The following is a 20985-nucleotide window of genomic DNA, read 5'->3' as shown; positions in this document are numbered from 1 at the left end:
AAGATCACACTGGTAGGGGTGATGAGTTGAATTTTATTATTTTTTTTTAATGTAAGAGAATGAATAATTTTGTAAGGCATTGGGAGATGCAAGAGGCTGTTAGTTTACATAGTTAGGTCTGGTCATAAATACTGTAAAATTCTTTCTTCTTCTTCCAGTCTTTCCCTCTCTCACTCCTGCTCCATCTTCTAATCTTATGGTCAGCAATTCCTTGGGCACAGTATTAAGAAAAATACTAACTTGGCCAGGTTTTCACCAGGGTAGCACCAATAGTATATATTTTAAGCATTGTGGTGTTCTTAAAATTTATATGACCTTGGCTCTCCAAGGTCTTCCCTTTCACAGTCACTGTAAAGAGACACCCCACAGCATAGAAGTTCAACACTTGCATCTTGTGACAATCTGAGGTCATCACCTTTCCTTCATCCTGGCTCATGAGAGCAATGTCAGACACCGTATGGCACTCAACAACTTTTGGCTTATGCTGATTGCCCTGTTACACTCTCAACAAAAATGGTTCCTATACCTACTGTTCCTCTAGATTTTTCCAGAAGCCTGCCCAGATGACAAGAGCTACTATAGAAACTGCATAGCAAGAGGTTTCACCAGAACGTCAACATAATTGTCAACAATTCAGGAAGCAGGATATGAAGATTTCACATTTTAAAGCACAAAGAAATGTTTTTGAAGAACTTGCGGCCCAAGGAAATGTTCAGGTTCATAACATAAGAGCACTTTTCACTTCTCTCTTTAAGAGAAATCTTGATGGTCAATCTGTTTTAGTGACTGGCAAGTGGAAGTGCTACTTATTTTTTAATAGATATTTCTCATGAATTTTTACTCATACTCCTTAGGTCCAGTGGTGATGAAGGGTCAGGGGAATCATCTACATCACATCGTGAAACATTTCTCTTGGCATTCTACTATACTTCATACTTTTGAGGTCACCAGGTTCATTCTAATTCATGGCCCCTTGTAAAGCTCAGATTTTTAGGCTCCTCATGTTTCTTCTTCCCAGAAACATCATGTGGTTCTTTCATGTCTCTCTTACATACAAAAAAGGGTATCAGCTGCTCAGCTCCTTTCCAAATTGCTATTAGTCTAATGTAAAAATAAGTAACATAATAAATTTATGATGAGCACATAAAATATAAATTTTTCATAAAATTGGCTACTTAACCTATAAGGCTACCTCCAAACCTTGCTGCTTTTTACAAATGTTTCAGACACACATGAAGTGAGGCAGCAAGCCACTAGGGACATGGAAAATCATACCTACAAGCACTAAGCTACTGAGAGTGGCCTGTCCTATTTTAATTTTTAGATTTTTGCATATTGTACTAAAAGGCTTATGCAAAAATATTGGGTTTGTATACAAAATTCATTTCTTTTTAAAAATATTTTTATGCTGTTATTATAATGTGTCTCCTTGCAAATGCTTGCAAAAATTATCCTTAAACAAATTCTGTGAGGAAAGAGTGACATTATCTAAACGATATGCCAAAATAGTAGAACTTTGTAATATGAAGAATCCTGGTTTAATGCTTTTAATAAAGCTGAAGTGGACAATAAAAGACTTAACCCCCTAGGGATGGTAGAGATCTTTTGATACTCAATAATTGCATATGATTATTGTTATTTTGCGGTGTGATATTTGAATGAATATTGTGGAAAAAGTTTGTCACTTAATGAGACATATATGACTAGTTATGGCAATGCTTCAACTCAGGATATAGGGAGATTAGTGTGACTTGAGATTTCAAGTAGGAATGTACATCTCCCCATCCCAGTATGTCTTGTACTTGGGTTGTCCGTATAATAAGATTCCCAAGGAGCTGCAGTCGCAAGGAACACTGTTACGCGGGCTCCGGTGACTCTGGCGTGTAGCTTGGTTCCCCCCCACCCCCACCCCCACCCCCACCCCACCCGGCGAGCTGTCGGCGATGCTCAACCTTGGCTTGGCAGCCCATAGACAAGGAACTCCCACTTGCTTCTCCCACCAGGTGCGAATTACGCTCTGTAATTAGTTTTTTGTGTGCAAAAACACTGCACTGGTGGACATTCATTTCCAACTATGTGAATTCTACGGAGAAAAGCGTATGAGTGTACAACACATGCGCAAATAGTGCAGAGAATTCAAAGACGGATGTACAGATGTCCGTAATGCATTTCAGAACCGGAGAGGAGCTGAAAGAAGAGGTCTTCAGCTACCTTCGTGGAGTGACGGGAGAGTCCTACAATTCAGGCATAAAGAAGATGGTACACCGCATGCAAAAATGCATTGATCTTAAAGGTGATTATGTCGAAAAATAGGAAAAATTCTAAGCTTTCTAAAAATGTATTTTCATACATTCAACTTACCTGTCAGATATATACATAGCTATCGACTCCGTCGTCCCCGACAGAAATTCGAATTTCGCGGCACACGCTACAGGTAGGTCAGGTGATCTACCGGCCTGCCGCTGGGTGGCAGGACTAGGAACCATCCCCGTTTTCTAATCAGATTCTCTCTGTCGCTGGAAGGTAAACATATGTTTACTTTCCCTCCTGATTTGATTTTCGTGTTTTCACTCGCCATCGATCTTCTGGGCCGACTTTACAGGGAAGTACTGGATCGGTGGTTTGGCATACGTTTTTAATAACTTTTTAATAACTTTTAATGAATTAACTTCGAAGTTTTCAAAGAATAGAGGATGTGTAACTACCGAAGTTTTCGGTAGACAATTACATAGTTTGCAAGAAAGGGAAATATAAATATTTATTCATTGATAAAGTGTAATAAATGTTAGAATTTGATTGAGGAAAATAAGGTAACTTCCTATTTGAGGAAGTCAGGAAAACATAGAACTAGATATGCTTTCTTTAGAAGCTTAATAGCCCTCGTTCTGACAAGCAGTTAGAATATTAACAGTACTAGTAGTGTTGTTTCCTCATCACCTTCTTACTTCACAGAACTACAAATTCATTTGCAATTTGAAGATAAAGGAATGTAGTCTCAGATACGAGCTATTATAAGGTAAGAAGTGATTATAGTGTTCCCCATTGCAATAGAGGGTGCGTCTGATCGGCTCTGTCTCGCTCCCAGGCCTAGACCTCTTCCAAGCTCCCTGGCCCGGAGGAGAAGGAAAGTCGAAAGCCGTACGGAGGTTATGGAGAACCCCCACCGATCAGCGTCCCCTCGGCAGGTTCTGTAGGACGTCCCAGACTGCCAGGGATAGCCATTGGAAAGGCATCCTAATTCAATGTGTTCCCCTTATTATTATCGTCTTGACGAATAAGGAGAAGAAACATCAACGGCGTAGATTAAATGAAGATGCAAGATAATCTCGTCTGGCTATCGGAACCTCAGAAGAGACGAAGAAAGGAAGACATCATTCGATAACAGTTGCGGTAGAGGCATTGCCCTATCCGGGTTCGTCCCCCCGTACGGTTGGACGGGGGGGGGGCTCTATCCCATGGGGGTTTGAAATAGTTATTTCAATAAATTCCTCATCGGTACATGTATATATCTATTCTGAGAAGAACGAATTAGATATTAAAGAATATTTGTTGATCGAATGAATTATATGGATCTCGTTTAGTGAGTACACATATATATATATAACTTTTAAGCTTCTAGCTCCTTGGGCATGAAGCTCCGGTAACGAGGCTCAATGCGCCTAAAGCGTCTGAAACAAGGCGCAAAGCGCCTGAAACGAGGCGCAAAGCACCTGAAGGGCCTGAATATAGGCGCAAAGCGCCTGAAGCATTATGAACCAGGATCTTCATCGGAAATGGAAGTCCTTCTCATTCAGAAGAAAGGGAGGGCTATGTCGAAAATGGAAGTATTGTCGAATTCTATGCAAGAACAAATGTACAAGAGATCGGAACCTTCGCACACGAACCTTCCGCACAAGCGGAACCTTCCAGAAGGCGGAAGATTCCAGATTCGAATAACCTTCCAGACGTACAGAACTTTCCAGGCGAGGATCGCCTTTCAGATGCTCGGAACTTTCCAACAAGAAAACTTTCCAAGGGCGATACGTCTGCTAGGATCCAGGAGTATTCTGATCACGATACTCCTCCCAGGCGCCAGGAGTATTCGGAACGCGATACTCCTGCCAAGCACCAGCAGTATTCCGACGAGCACGATACTCCTCCCAGGCGCCAGGAGTATTCGGAACGTGATACTCCTACCAGGCGCCAGGAGTATTCCGATCACGATACTCCTCCTAGATAAAGCGATACTTCTGCCAGGCGCCAGGAGTATTCCGAGCACGATACTCCTCCCAGGCGCCAGGAGTATTCGGAGCGCGATACTCCTGCCAGGCGCCAGGAGTATTCCGAGGAACGAGGAGTATTCCGATCGCGATACTCCTTCCGGGCGCCAGGAGTATTCGGAGCGCGATACTCCTGCCAGGCGCCAGGAGTATTCCAAGGACGAGGAGTATTCCGATCGCGATACTCCTCCCAGGCGCCAGGAGTATTCTAGGCAAGATACTCCTGCTTAGCGCCAGGCACTTCTCCTACAAGAAGAGCCTGACAACCGCCAAGAGTCCTCCAGGCGAAAGGTGAAAGACATTCGAGGCTTCTCTGATAGGGACGGGAGTTGTCGCACAGGCGGCCGTTGCCCTTGTCAGGATCGTCTTAATGCAATAGAGGCAAGAGCAAGTTCGGCTTTTTCAGCAGGGACTCAAGATGTAGCACAGGCTGGCCGTAGCCCTTGTCAGGTTAGAGTAGGTACTGCTAAAAGCCCTTCACCTTTCGAAAGGGAAGCGCTCTCCTCCGGTTGCTCAATCTTGTCCCAACTTGAGGAATGGAAGATAGAGCAGAATTGTGAGAATTAGTTCAGTATTAGTAAGAGGATATTAAAATCATCCTCCTTCTAAAAATAATGCAACCAACCATTTACAGAAAGAGGGGCAATCGTTTGGAAGTTGAACAAGATTCGTACGAGCTCTCATTCATTGATTAGAGGCTCTTCCAGATAAGAAAGGCGTAAAATACGGACTTATCTCCAAGATATAATAAAAGCTGGAGAGATTCTCTTCGATCCTCGGTTGTCATTTGCGATCTCTTTCGACTAATACTCATTCGGGATTATTGACGAAAATGAACGAAGAGAGTAAGATTTCCATTCTTTCTCTGCATGTCGGAAAGGAAAGAGTGTCGTAGAAGGCTTGCTGTATACGACTACTGAATGACAAGTCATATACGCCAATACCATAGTTGCCTTTCTGGTTCGTTACGGAATTATCTATATCCTTACAGGATTTTCCTAGTAAGGACTTCGCTTAAAGGTTTGTTACAACAATACCTACTCAGCTTCGGTGATTTAAACAAAAGGTTGTTTGGCTTAAATTTGCTACTATTGAGAGCTTTCTTAGACTCGAGAATAATTTTATTATATCCATTCATTGAAGGGAGTAACTGGCAACTCAGAATGAATGCAGCCAGGCAGTGAACGAGACGGCTGTAATTGGAGCCAATCTAGTACCATCCGGTTCTCGGTCGTGAACGGTTGGTTACATCTTTCTCTCCTAAGGGATCGAATGCTTCACCGTATATCCCCATACAATCAGGGACTTAACCACGAATTGAGGGGATTTTTTAGGCAAACATGAATAACACGTATTCGTTTTACTAAGGATATCTCTCTGCCTCGGCGAGGAAAGAATGTAGTAGGAAATTCACCTTAAGATTACGATACGGTTAAGCCTTATGCACACACCGTGGTTAATTACAGCGTTCCTACTATCCTTACAAGAGTTTCCTAGATGAATGCTGTTTACCACAATGTGACGGGATTATAAAGGATTTAATTCGCAGAGCACACGATTTAAAATTTATTGGAAAGAGTTGTCAGACCCTGCGGAAAGAAAGTATTCACAGATCTCTTCGCAGGCAGAAGATGAACGAGCTTCTTATAGATTGCTTCCTTTTCCTCGAAACAAGAGAGGTAGCAAGATACGCCATCTTTAATTTAAATAGGGGAATAAACTTTAGTCTTTTTTCCCCATAGTTATATATATTCTAACACATATTAAAATAAAGCAATGGGCGTCAAAGGAAGAAGATGAATGCATCATTTTGGCAATAAAAAGGTTTGGATTCACAGAGGTCACGTTCTTCTTTCAGCAGTGTCGGAAGGTTTTTTCTAAGAGAGTAGAGATTTTATCGGAATCTATTATAAATATTGGACCTGAAAAAACCTATTCACTCTGAGTCTGTCTGCGTGCAGACTGACCAGAAGTAAATATGAATGAGAGGATTTTTCAAGGAAGCTTGATAATTCCTTTAAATATGTTAAAGACATAGAGTTGCTGCAGATCATGCTAGATAGAAAGGGGAAACTGTCCCTCTTCCGATACCTCTGTGAACCACATAATGGTTTTCTTCCCTTTCAGAGGGAAGAATCACCTTGGTATTTTATGCTATCAATGAACACAGTAAAAAGATATACTCTGTCTAGACAAAGAATATTAGAGATGGTAGAGAATTAAGATCTTCGGGATCTTATACAATACCTCGATACGATAAGAGTAAGTGATCTTATACTTAGAATGGGATCCTAATTTGGCCTCAGATTCCGTGTTCCGACAAGAGGAACTGCTCCTAATCAAATGTTTCTCTTGGTCCTAAACGATCAAAAGGACAAGTGAAATTTTGGGCTTTAGAATCTGGAATCAAATTCTATGAAGACTCGGCAATGGGTTCTGGCCAGCATAGTATGTTTGGCAAAAGAACTAAAGCCTTTTCTTTATTCCTGGATCAAACGCTTCAGATAGAGGTTTCGTTGTCCGGGTAATGTAGTGACATTGTCATCTACAGAAGAAGACAAGGTTTAAACGTTTACTGACGAGTCTTTGGAACGCGAGGAGGACTCAAACTACTTCCCAAAAGCTTCAGAGAGATACATTCAAGAGCTAGAAAGCAGGAGTCCTACAATTTCAGCTCAGAATCTCTTTAAAATTCCAAGCTCCTTCCCTTCCTTCGGGCAAGGATAGGGAAGCTTCTGCAACGAGAAAACTCATCAACATGTAGGAGGAGAACTCGTTAGCAACGGAAGTATGCAATAAGGATCCTCCTCGGAGGAAGACTTGTCTCTCGGACTTTTGAGATTTCCTATCGTCTACTGGATGTAGCTGACTAATTTTGATGAATGTGGCAGGAGCAATTAGCGTCTTTGGTAGGAGTACGTTCTAAAGAGCCTACTCGTAAAAAGGATGACAGGCTTCCCGATTAAGAGATCCAAATACCGATCTCCTGTCGGGCGCGACGAACCCTACTGGGAGTTTGTCGCACAAGCGGCCATCTCTGGGGGGAGCGATGCGTTAGGCAGGCGAGACGTGGGAAAGGAAAGTAACTCCTGCCAAGCGTCTGCGCCAACTAGGAGCCAGGCGCCAAGTAGGCGCAAAGAGACTGACTTTACTGTAGATCGTTCTAGGCCCAGATCTTCATCCAAGCAACAAGAGCCAACTGGAGAAGAGAGAATCCTGATAGGAGTATAGCGCCCGCTAAGCGCAATATACTTGCCATTCGAAAGGCGCATTCCATGAGCGATACTCCTACCAAGCCACAGGAGTATTCGGAACTAGATGCGCCTTCCATAGGTCAGGAGTATTCGGGAAGAGATACTCCTGCCAGGCGCCTTGAGTACTCTGACCTCGATACTCTCCCGGAGCCAGGAGTATTCTAGACTTTTACTCCTACCAGGCGCCAGGAGTATTCGAAGCGCTAGTGCCTACCAAAGCGCCAGGAGTATTCGGAGCTTAATACTCTTAAACAGGCGCCAGGAGTTATTTGGAGCGAGATGCGCCTTCCAGACGGCAGGAGTATTCGAAGAGTTTTACGACTGTCAGGCGCCAGGAGTATTCCAAACAGGATACTCCTCGCGCCAGCCAGGCGCAAGCCAGGCGCTAGGCTTCATCCAGATGAGATCCAGTTCAAACAAAGTCCTAGTCTTCTTTGAAACAATGGTGATCTCTAAAGCACTTCATAAGTGACTTGATGATACCTTCAAACAGCTGAGAATTTAAAAGCTCATGAAAGTGCGAGCTTTTGCAAATTCTTGTTCTTTTCGTAACAATACGTCAGGAAGACAATTAGCTTTAACATATGAGAGATGCAACTATGTGTTGACTGCTCATTACACGAAGGACTTCAAGTTAACCTACGAGAGATCCCTCTCTCTTGGTTTATACGTATCAGCGGATACGTTGCTGGGATAAGGAGCCGACATGATCCTTTAATAATGAGTTGAATTTATTTTAACTCAGTGATTTTTTTTGAGGTTTGAAAGGAGTTTGGGGGATAACTTTTTTTTTCAATTTAGCGCGAACCCTCATGTTAGGAACAGGTGATCGGGGATCGGTGTGCGCTCCTTAGTTATGCCAATAGGCATAGGCATGTCATATAAGCGGATTAGCACCCATTGACAAATGCCAATTAGGCTCGACGAGTAAGTGGATAAGACCCATCGGTAGACCCACAAGAACTCTTGGCCACAGATCACTATCTTGCTAAGGCTCTTGAGACGAAGCAGACTCCTATGCAATAGCTAGAAGTCAACCCTTCGTCTAGAAACACAGAGGAACCAAGGTCTATAAATACCTACAACATATGTTGTTTACCTGTCTAGTCAGTAGTTAGCTGTCTCTTGCCCTCCACCAAAGGGTGTCAATCAGCTATGTATATATCTGACAGGTAAGTTGAATGTTATGAAAACAATGATATTGTTATGATACAATAAAGTTTCATACATACTTACCTGGCAGATATATACAATTGAAGACCCACCCAGCCTCCCCGCAGGAGACAGGTGGAAGAGAGAATCTGATTAGAAAACGGGATGGTTCCTAGTCCTGCCACCCAGCGGCAGGCCGGTAGATCACCTGACCTACCTGTAGCGTGTGCCGCGAAATTCGAATTTCTGTCGGGGACGACGGAGTCGATAGCTATGTATATATCTGCCAGGTAAGTATGTATGAAACTTTATTGTATCATAACAATATCATTATTCAATGCCAATAATCATGTTTGTTCATATACGAAACAAACCTTCGGTCTTAACATAGGATAAATACTCAGCGCCAGCTGGAAACCGGTAAAGTTTAAAATAATTGTGTACGCAAGGGACTATTGGCATCTGTGCTTGATCATGAGACATGTGGAGCCACCCACATTCCCCTCATTAACAACTCATGACCCTGTTATTTCTTACCGCTTTAAGAGAGGACGGTTGGCTTTGCTCCCTCCTTTCCTTTTAAAGCCGGTTTAGTTTGCCCCCTGTTGTTTTCAATTTATTTTTTGGAATTCCCGGGTATGTGAACATGAAGCCTTTTCATGCTGCGAGTCTTCCTGGATATCACAAGAAGCGGATAAACGCCCTGATATTTTCTTCGACGATTCCGACGTCAAGGTACTCATCGTGTAGTAAGTCGTAGGTGAAGAAACTCTTAAGGTACAATTAATTCGTTACCTGTGCTCTGGAATATCACATATTCATATGGATTGCCTGTAATCCAAAGCTTTGATGTATCTGGATGTGCTTTGGGAAGTAATTATGTCTAATTGTGCTCCTTTCCCTGCGGGGAGAGGTGTGCATCGCCATCTTGTTTTCGTTCAAGATACATGGGTAGAGAGGATGCAGGTGTGCGGTTGGCGTTAGGCTTATTAAGAACCAACCCAAGAAGGACAGTTGGTTTGATATATAACGTCATGGTGCCATCCAGGGTCCCATGTGATGGATGTCCCTTTTATCCTGATATGCACTGAATGGCGGTCGGATGTGTCGCCATCTGTAAAGAAGCGGATAGTGCTAAAAGGCAGCCTTTAATGTCAGGTTGCTATGCCTACGAGAATAACATCAACAGCCTTGCACCTCTGGTAGGGTGCTGGCTTCGCATTCGAGATGGTCAGTAACGTCATAAACATGGCGACCGCCATGACGTCACTTCACAGCTGCGGCCTACACGGAGACATGATTCCATTTTCATTTCGAGATACAAGAGTACTTTACAACTATGCTTTCGGGTTGGAGATTTGTAATGCACATTGTATTTTAGAGAAATTACAAGCGTTAGGAGATATAAGTCACATAATGGAAAAGACACAAGTCTTTCCTCTGTATCCTTCCGCTTAGGCATTAACAATCCTGGAAGAATAGGGGCTTCGTACCTAATCCTAGAGCCAAGAGGAGAAGTTTCTTCTCCATCTTCGAGCCAGGATTGTTACATCCCTATTATATGAAAACACAGGAAGTAGTTGTAATTGTTGAACAAGTGAATGATGGAAAGTTAGTCTAGTGTGGATGCTGTGAAGAGTTGGAAAAAGCTAGAATCAGGGACTTCGTGACTGATCCTTGTGCCAAGAGGAGAAGAATAATTTCTTCTTCATCTTCAAGCCAGGACTGTCACATCCTTGTAAAAAGTAGCAATGCCACAGAAGGTTGGGTCTCTTGATCTTGGCTGCAAGAGTACCATAAACAGCCTCATGCTTCCATCAAGCGTGATGACGTCATAGCCAAAACCGCTTGCAAAATGGCGGTAGTCATGACGTCACAGCCTGCTGATTCTCGATCTACTTCGCTGCCTCCGAACCTATACGCTTTCTGACTCATTGGTACACACTGTAATGAAGCATAAACAGTATCTAGAGGTGAAAATTGCTAAGAAAGACAAAAAGAAAAGGCGTGATTCGTTTGGTTCTTCGTCTTCTTCCTGTAGATGGCATCGTAGCTAAGTTCGATGGCGTCACTGAGTGTACCAGTCAAGCGTTGGAGGATACAGGATTTCGTGACTGATCCTCGGGACAAGAGGAGAAGAGTAAATTCTTCTTCATCTTCAAACCCGCACTGTCACAGCCCAATCAGCAAGAAAATCAAGAAGTCAGTGGCTGGTAAGCTCAAAGCAATCGGACGAAGCCGTTTACAAGAGTCCGAACGAGCGATAGCGTCAACAGTCGCTGGGCTAGCGGCCGACGCGGAGTTGCCAGTGGTGACTACAAAGAGTCTAAGAGAGACTACAATGCCGTTGCTGAACTTTATACATACGCCGATGCTTTTACAATCGTTTTCCATGGACTCTAGATGTCAGAGTAATGCAATATGATAAAATTGCTTTCATGTTTGTATATAGGATTGCAAACAGATACCTTCTTAAATCCTACTGACTATTCAAGATCAAGCCATCATTGGCCATTAAAGATCAAAGATGCCGCGGCCATATGGTCAGATGGCCATGACGCATGCAAATAGATACCTTCTCAAATCCTACTGATTATTCGAGATCGAGCCATCAGTGGCCATTAAAGATCAAAGATGCTGCGGCCGTATGGTCGGACGGCCATGACGCATGCAAATAGATACCTTCTCAAATCCTGACTATTCGAGATCGAGCCATCAGTGGCCATTAAAGATCACAGATGCCGCGGCTGTATGGTCGGACGGTCATGACCCACCCGGACATTTGTCAGAGGGTAGGAGTGAGTTAATGCCTTCTGTGGCTGAACACAGTGCATTAGAACTGGAGGGAAGAGAAAACCAAGAGTTTCTGGCTTCGTATGCGGAGGTGATTGATTTGATTAGTCAATTCAATAACCTTTTGGGGAGCACGGAGACACCTGCCAGTGTGCTTCCCCCGGGGATTGACATGGTGTTTGGTTTGAAAAAGGATACGAAAGTGTATGAATTGCCTTGTTCTAGTCATGTAGAGTCCGTTTTACATCACGTAAAATGCACGGATTGATGAAAGTATATGGATACCTCTTAGTAATCGTATGCAGCCTGAACGGTGGGAATTAGCATACTTTGGGTTGACTCCAAAAAACTTCAAACCTTTACAGGTAAGAAGAATTCCCATGTTTTATATACTTGTTGGTATAATCTGGTTTCTTCCTATAAGAATATTGACCAAACGCTTTGACTCTTACACAATAGTTAAAGTTAATCGAAAGCTTGGTTCCTTCGAAAGTACTGTAGAACCATTCTTCTTAATGAAATCGCATGGAAACTTAAGTCGAAAGGAAAAGGTGAACGTCTTTCTTTCGCCATTTAAGGTAGACAAGCCTAAGTAGGGCACTTGTAACCTAAGATGCTATAGCCAGGATAATTTGGTCATACCTTTTAGCCTAACTATGTCAACTTAGCCTAATAGTGGGTTGATGACTTAACATGTTCTGGCTGCTTGAACATGCCTTTACTATCTTAGGTTGGGCGAATTTTAAGGTTATAAGTATAGTCGAGCATAGACTAGTGCCTAGGCTACCCATTCGAAACACTTTTACCACCTCAGCCTAGAAGGTCATGGTTGTAGCCTAGCATGGATAGCCCTACTTTCTTGAACGACTTTACCCTAACCTAAGTCATTTGGTTTCTAGATTAAGCTAGTCTATACTAGCCTGGCCTAGTTAAGAGTACATCTCGGATGGACTTAACCTACCCTAAGTGATGGAGGAGTTAGCCTAGCCTAATTGGAAGTGTTAACATAGCCTAACCTAACCAAACCAGGGTCCTAGCCTATTTGGAAGTGTTAACATAGCCTAACCTAACCAAACCAGGGTCCTAGCACCTCAGTGGCATGGTTGGTTTGGTGTTTGCTTCTCACCTCGGTGGTCGCGGGTTTGATTCCCGGCAATTCCAGTGAGGAGTGAGAGATGTGTATTTCTGATGATGGAAGTTCACTCTCGACGTGGTTCGGAAGTCACGTAAAGCCGTTGGTCCTGTTGCTGAATAACCACTGGTTCCATGCACCATAAAAACACCATACAAACAAACAAACCAGGGTCCTAGCCTAATTAGAAGGGTTAACATAGCCTAACCTAACCAAGCCAGGTTCAACCTGGTCTTCCCAACTTAAAATAAATTAGTCAATTCTTAATTGACTATACCTACTTAGACTAGTCCAAGTGGTTGTTGGCTAGGTTAACCTGGAATCTGCAAATGGGTCTCTTCCATACTGGTCTAGTTTCTATATTGAAGTCATGAACCTAACATAGAGGGTTCGAGCTTCAGTTGGCTTGGCTTGAGCAAGGCATTAGAACCTCATCATATCTGGAAGGGGGAAGTAGGGAGTTTCCCACCCGTCAAGAGTGAGGTGGGGTGAAGTGACGTTGGGTACAATTCTGAGCTAGGTTACTCGAGAATAGCACCATGATGGTTTCTGGCAATATATGATTTCCCTTTGGAGGGTAGCATATTGAACATATGCCCGTATATTGTAACAGGTCACCGCATAAGGTGTTTCGTGGTTGCGAAGTAACATTACTTGTGGAAAAATAAGCCATATCCTGTTAACAGATTAATTCCTTGGACAGGAGGATAATTGGGACGTGTCTGAATAGAATATATTATCATAGGACATTCTCCTGGGGTTTTTCCTATGATATAGTCTATTTAATTGGAAAAGTTAAGTGTATCTTAGTTTTTACAAAAACACTGAGCTTTTTAATAGCTCTCTTAGGGCTGAGGGCTTGCTTGAAGGATTGGATATTTTTTTTACGTGGCTAGGAACCAATTGGTCACCTAGTAACGGGACCTGCAGCTTATTGTGGGATCCGAACCGCACTATATTGATAAATTATTTTCTGTCACCAGAAATAAGTTTCTCAGATTCCGTGTCGGCCGAGATGGGAGTAGGACCTTGGACCACCGGTTTGGCAGATAAGTGCACAAACCACTCGTCCAGAGGGGAACTCATATAATGGAAAAACCATGTAAGAGCTGTCTCAGGGGTTTCACCCTTCAAGGAGCCTGAGGATTCCATGTGCGATACTGGGAACAACCTGGAGGTTACGCAAACTCTAGGTTCTACCTGTTCCGCCATGTCCCGAACAGAAGGATGGGTTCCAGTAATTAAGGAGGACCTAGGATGAGTTTAAGTTTATCGTAGCACAATCATCGCTACCAGGTTCATGTGGGGAAGAGGCAGTACCGATAGGTAGAATTAATATCTCAAGGTCTGGAGGTTGACCAGTATCCCTTTTTGAACTAATAGTTCTAAGTTTTTGGGTGTAGAGTGTCACCTCGGACGTAACACGACTCCAAAAGTCGTTAGCTCACATATACAGAATGACTCTTTGCCGTGACTGCCTGTATAGAGGAGGTTTCTGTCCATTAAAGGCATTCGGTCAGTAGACAGTGATCTGGTGGAGAGGTTATCAGAAAAGAGAGAAGTATCTCTGTAATTACATGTATGGTGATATACATTAGACTGGTGATTGGGTATGTGAATATCGCTTCACACTGAGTGATCTTCAGATGAATCAGGAGCAGTGAACTGGATGGGGCACACAAGAACTCCGATCAGATAAGTGAAAACATACTCTGTATCAGAGTAGACTTGCCGGACTACCACCAGGAACATACATCAGTCACGTTACAGGAAACTGACCGTGGATGGGGGCCTTCCTCTGACCTTGGTAGAGTGGGAGTACTCAATAACCAGGTTTTTGACGTAGCCTCAAAAGTAGTTAGGAACATCAGTTCCAATTTGCCCCGGAATCTGGGATAATGAGTCAATGCAGCACAGGTCATGATGACAGATACTTTTCTTAGTCATGCTCAGTACGGTGTGAATATGTGTGAGAGACCTTCAGGAGGGCCGGCTTTGACTTGTCAAAGTACTCTGTGGTTATAGAAAGGACTACGTCACCTAGAACATAAAGGTGGTAGACGTAAAGGAACAGGCCAAACAGAGGCGATCGGTCAAGCCTACTCCTTGTTTGTCAAGTTGTACCAATGAGGTTATACAGAAGAGAAGGTCATCAGAGGAATATGTGCCTTCTGGCATTAGAGAACATATCTGTTAAAATGATCGTGACGATTGGTCTGTGACTATATCGAAGATCAAAATGGAGCAATGTTAACCCTTAAGTGCCGACTGGACGTATTTTACGTTGACATTTTTTGTCTCTCGGGTGCCGACTGGACGTATTTTACGTATACATACAAAAGTTTTTTAAAAATTCGCGGAAAAATACTTTTAGACCTACCAGCCGAAAACACTTGAATCACGCGCCTTGGGGGATGCTGGGAGTTCACAGATCAAGGTGTTATTTTGTTTACAATCGTTACGCAGGCGCGCAAGCGCAAATTTCTTTCTTGCCGCACTAAAAAGTATCTGTAACACATCTCGGAAATTATTTCGTCACTTTGACATAATATTTGTACCATTTTAAATTAGCCGTTACATGGAGTATTATATATGAAAATGTGCGCATTTTTATGTAGAATACAACAAAAAAATACTCATGATTGTAGCTTTTATCAGTTTTGAGATATTTTCATATAAATAACGATATGTGCCAAAATTTCAACCTTCGGTCAACTTTGACTCTACCGAAATGGTCGAAAAACGCAATTGTAAGCTAAAACTCTTATATTTTAGTAATATTCAATCATTTACCTTCATTTTGCAACTAATTGGTGAATTTATGAAAAAACTTTTTCCTTACATCCGCGCGGTAACTCTTCCGAAAAAAATCATACATGCGATTGTGGTAATGTTTGCACCATTTTAAAATTAGCCGTTACATAAAGTTTTTATATATGGAAATGTGCGCAATTTCATGCACAATACAACTAAAAACAACCATGGTTGTAGCTTTTATCAATTTTGAAATATTTTTCATATAAAAAATGATGTGACAATTTTCAACCTTCGGTCAACTTTGACTCTACCGAAATGGTCGAAAAACACAATTTTAGCTAAAAACGCTTATATTCTAGTAATATTCAATCATTTACCTTCATTTTGCAACAAATTGGAAGTCTCTAGCACAATATTTCGATTTATGGTGAACTTATGAAAAAAATAAAATTTTCTTTATGTCCGCGCGGTAACTCTTCCGAAAAAATCATACGTGCGATTGTGGTAATGTTTGCACCATTTTAAATTATCCGTTACATAAAGTTTTATATATGAAAATGTGCACAATTTCATGTAGAATACAACAAAAAATAATTGAAGGTTGTAGCTTTTCTCATTTTTGAAATATTTGCATATAAATCACAATAAATAGAAAAAAAACCACGTTCTGTCAACTTTGATTCTACCGAAATGGTCGAAAAACGTAATTGTAAGCTAATACTCTTACAGTCTAGTAATATTCAGTCATTTATCTTCATCTTGAAACAAATTCGAAGTCTCTAGCACAATATTTAGATTTATGGTGAATTTAAAGAAAAAACTTTCCTTCCGCTCCGCGCGCGGATTCTTCGCCACAAATCTCAGAATATTTGCTCTGTTTTATATTAGGCATTTAAAAGAGTTTTATATATGAAAATGTGCGCAATTTTATGTAGAATAAAATGAAAAATATTTGAAGGTTGTAGCTTTTCTAATTTCCAAAATAATTGCATATAAAAAAATATATATAAAAAAATTCGACATTCGGTCAACTTTAACTCATCTGATATGGTCAAAAACTGCAATTGTAAGCTAATACTCTTACAGTATAGTAATATTCAATCATTTGTCTTCATTTTGAAAGAAATTGGAAGTCTCTAGGACAATATTTAGATTTGTATGGTGAATTTTTTGAAAAAAAAAAAAATATTGTTTACGTCCGCGGGTAACAAATTCATGCATTATTTTGTGATAATATTTTCTCTGTGTTGCTTTTATCGTTTTACAATGTGTTATATACCAAAATGAACGCAATTTAGTGTACAGTTACCATCCGAGTTACGACCTAGATCCATTCCGACCAACAGGTCGTGGTCGGAAATGGTCGTTAGTCAAAGATACCAGCCAACCAAAATGGCCGACACGTGGATTATAAGTACTCGGTTAAAGTGGAAGATTATACTGTACTCGAGGACATATGATATGAATGTGTTGCATTTTTAAGTAACTTTTTCTGTTGAATAATATTATTGTGTATATACAAGCTGTTTATTTATCATTTTTATGCCTTTTAGTTTCACTTTTATAATTTTATCATACTTTTCTGTTGAATAATATTACTGTACATATGTATATACAAGCTGTTTATTTATAATTTTTATGCCTTTTAGTTTCACTTTTATCATACTTTTTCTGTTGAATAATATTACTGTTGTAATATACGTACAAGCTGTTTATGTATTTATCATTTTTATGCCTTTTAGTTTCACCTTTTATCATAGCACGGTCGAAAGAAAGATCAGCTGTTAAGTCAGGCGAGGCAGGAGATGGGGAAGGGGTGGTTACTGCGCTGGCCGATGTAGGGGAGGGGGTGGCTTCGATGCTGGATGAGGCGGGCTTTTGTGTTCGTTTGACAAACATGCTAAGTGTCGTTTGGATCTTCTGCTTTTTCTTTTGAATAATATTACTGTTGTACTATACGTACAAGCTGTTTATGTATTTATCATTTTTATGCCTTTTAGTTTCACTTTTATCATTTTATCATAGAGATATTTTTAATATTATACTGTAGGTGCAATGTATTTAGCTTTTTTTTTTTTTTTTTTTTCAGTTGCTTAGTTGATATACTACGTACATACATCTTAATATAATATGGTTTTAGAAATAAAATATTTATTACTGCAGTTGAATTTATATACAAAAATACAAATGAAGATCAAAATACGAAAATAGAAAGTTACAGTTCAAAAATAGAACATACAGCTGTAGTACAAAATAGAAATACATATGCATGGTAAAAAAATAAGCAAAACAACACTCAAAATTAATGTTCACTGGTGCTTGGTTCGACGTCATCAACACTTTCTTCATACGCACGGTCGAAGAAAGATCAGCTGTTAAGTCAGTCGAGGCAGGGGATGGGGAAGGGGTGGTTACTGCGCTGGCCGATGTAGGGGAGGGGTGGCTTCGATGCTGGATGAGGCAGGCTTTTGTGTTCGTTTGACAAACATGCTAAGTGTCGTTTGGATCTTCTGCTTTTTTCTTTTCATCGTAGATTTCTTTGTATGGCCTCATTCTTCTTGCATAGATCTCTCTATCCGGGCAAACCGTTCAACATTCGGATCCATCCTTCCAATTTATGCAGCATTGTATTAAGCATTTGTATGGCTTCCAATAATCCCAAACAGTAAACGCCGCCAAATATAAAAAAATAGACCCCTGTCGGACACTGTCGTAATACGGGTGGACGTAACTCGCGCAGGTCGTATCTTGGATGGTAAACCTGTACATTACACGAAAACAAATTCTTAAAACTTCGTTACTTTAAACCGATTTGCTCATAGCGCGATTTGAATACAAGTATATATGAAATTTTGTTTTCGTGCTATCATATATCGCATTATTTATATATGATAATGATAATTTTTTCATTTCTGATGGTTGCATACTAAACTTCAGACAATGACAAAAAAAGGAGCCAAAAATGAACTCTTAATCTTGAAAACTAAGCGCGCTGTGATTTTTTGAAAAAAATATTTTTTCTGCTTCCGCGCTCACTCTGAGACCACCTCGGCACACGGAAGACGATTTTTAATATACCCCTTCAGCATTTAAGGGTTAAGTAGGTGTTTGTCTGTTCATTGAAATTTGAGAGTGGGTTCTTTGTTCTGAAAACCCACTTTCAATTTCCTGTATGTATATATATGGTTGCCCAGAGGGCCTTGGACACAATTTCCTTGGGTCCTTTGGTGGCTGCTCAACAAATGGTGTAACTCATCCAGTACCCCGGGCAGGTCAGTTGGTATCTTGTCTAAGATGATGGTATGAATGTGAAATGGAGGAGTTAACTGGCCTCTTTCTTTTTCAAATTTCTGTCTCCTTCTTTACTTAGGGCAGTAAGAAGAGAGTACCATTATAAGCTGGAACGGACAAGGTACAGGTGAGTGAAGTGGCCATACTGTTAGGGTTAGTATCAGTAAGATACCTATCAGTAGCAGGACATTCCTCTCTTTAGCAAGGGAGAGAGGGATGATGATAAACTTACATGAGTGGATGAATTGGTTTGTTAGGAGAACAGATCTTCTCATCTTCCTCGGACGCAATGAACTATGACATTGTGTAAAACCCAGAAATCTGACTCTGATATTCATATATGTCTTAGATTCGGAAATACTGGTCAGTTGTTTCGTAGAATGCTGGTATTCAGAAAGCTGATCAAAGGTGGCAAACTCCCAGTTGGTTAATAGTACTTACCTCCCACCAAGATTAAGTCTATCCTAATGTTAAGACCGAAGGTTTGTTTCGTATATGAACAAAGAGGGAACAAACTTTAACCAATTTGTATTTTTCATAACTTACAAACCTGAGGTCTTAACATACAAAGGCCCACCTCTAACCACCTCTCTATCAACTAACCTGGGTTGGAAGAGTAACTAACGGGGTCACGAGTTAATGAAGCGTATGTGGGTGGCTCCACATGTCTCGTGACCAAGCACACATGCCAATAGTCCTTTGCGTACACAATTATTTTAAATTTTACCAGTTTCCAGCTGGCGCTGAGTATTTATCCTAATGTTAAGACCTCAGGTTTGTAAGTTATGAGAAATACAAATTGGTTAAAATTTGTCATTTTTCATTGTGAAAAAATCTTTGGGAACCTTCTTTTATGGACAACCCTCATATATATTTGCTCATAAATGTACTCAGGGATTATTGTTGATTTTACTTCTTATCTTTTACAATAGTTTGTCAGTTGTAATTGTTATTTTGCAAAGTAAAGTTAAAAAAAATATTAGACCATGAATAAGTTACTTAAAGGTACTATATCTCCCCATCCCAGTACATCTTGTAAATACTATTTGTCTATAAATAAACTCCGGGATTGTTGCTGATTTTTGTTTTCTCTTATGATATGAGAGCTGTAATTGTAATGTTGTAAAATAAAATATAAAAAAATACATGAGAAGGAACATTTATAACTTGCTAAAATAAGCATATTTTTATGAGTGTCGGACAAGGGTTGGAAATAGGTATGCACTTTCAATTTTCTCTGAAAATATTGAAAATTTTTGAAAATTGCCCTCTTATACCATATGCATTTCCATATCATCCACTTTCTTGTGATATTTTTTTTATTTAAATTGGCTGGCCTTAGGTTGCCTGGTCTTGGGTATTTTTGATAGTTTATATATATATATATATATATATATTATATTATAAATATATATATATATATTATAATATATATATATATATATGTATGGTATGTATATATTACATATATATATATAATATATATATATATATATATATATATATATATATATATATATAAAATAAACAAAAGTTTTTGCCACGAAGGAAAAAATAAAAAAGCGAGATAGCCGAGTTTCAGGACCGAAAGTACTCGGCTATCTCGCTTTTTCATTTTCCTTCGTGGCAAAAACCTTTATTTATACATAGCATCATGTTTTAATATACTTTGTGATCAAGTTATTCATATATATATATATATATATATATATATATATATTATATATATTTATAATATATATATATATATATATATATATATATATATTTGTAATATATATATATATATATATATATATAGGTATATATATCTATATATGATATAATATATATATATATATATATATATATATATATATATATATACTATATATATAGTATATATATATATGATATATAATATATATATATATATATAGATATAGTATATATATATATATATATATATTATATATAATATATATATATAATTACCTATATATATATATATATATATATATATAATATATATATATATATATCTATAATATATTATATATCTATAATATATATATATAGTAATATATTATATTATAATGTATATATATAATATATATGTATATATATAATATTATATAAATGTGATATATATATATAGTATATATATATATATATATATATATATATATATCTATATATAGTATATAATATATATATATATATATATATAATATATATATATATATATATATATATATATATATATATACTGTATATATATATTTATATATATGTTATCTATATATTTATAATATATGTATATATATATTTTATATATATATATACTATATATATATATATATATATA

At 39.3% G+C, this 20985-nt stretch overlaps 1 protein-coding gene across 1 annotated transcript in view; it reads left to right on the top strand.

The window, feature by feature from the left end:
• The window catches only part of LOC135225270 (85/88 kDa calcium-independent phospholipase A2-like), a 174809-nt gene that overhangs the window by 119615 nt on the left and 34209 nt on the right, over positions 1-20985 (top strand). The gene's annotated exons all lie outside the window — the stretch shown is intronic.

The sequence above is a fragment of the Macrobrachium nipponense genome, chromosome 13 (genome assembly GCF_015104395.2).
Source record: "Macrobrachium nipponense isolate FS-2020 chromosome 13, ASM1510439v2, whole genome shotgun sequence".
NCBI classification, from domain to species: Eukaryota; Metazoa; Arthropoda; class Malacostraca; order Decapoda; family Palaemonidae; genus Macrobrachium; species Macrobrachium nipponense.
This window is presented reverse-complemented; position numbering and strand designations above follow the sequence as displayed.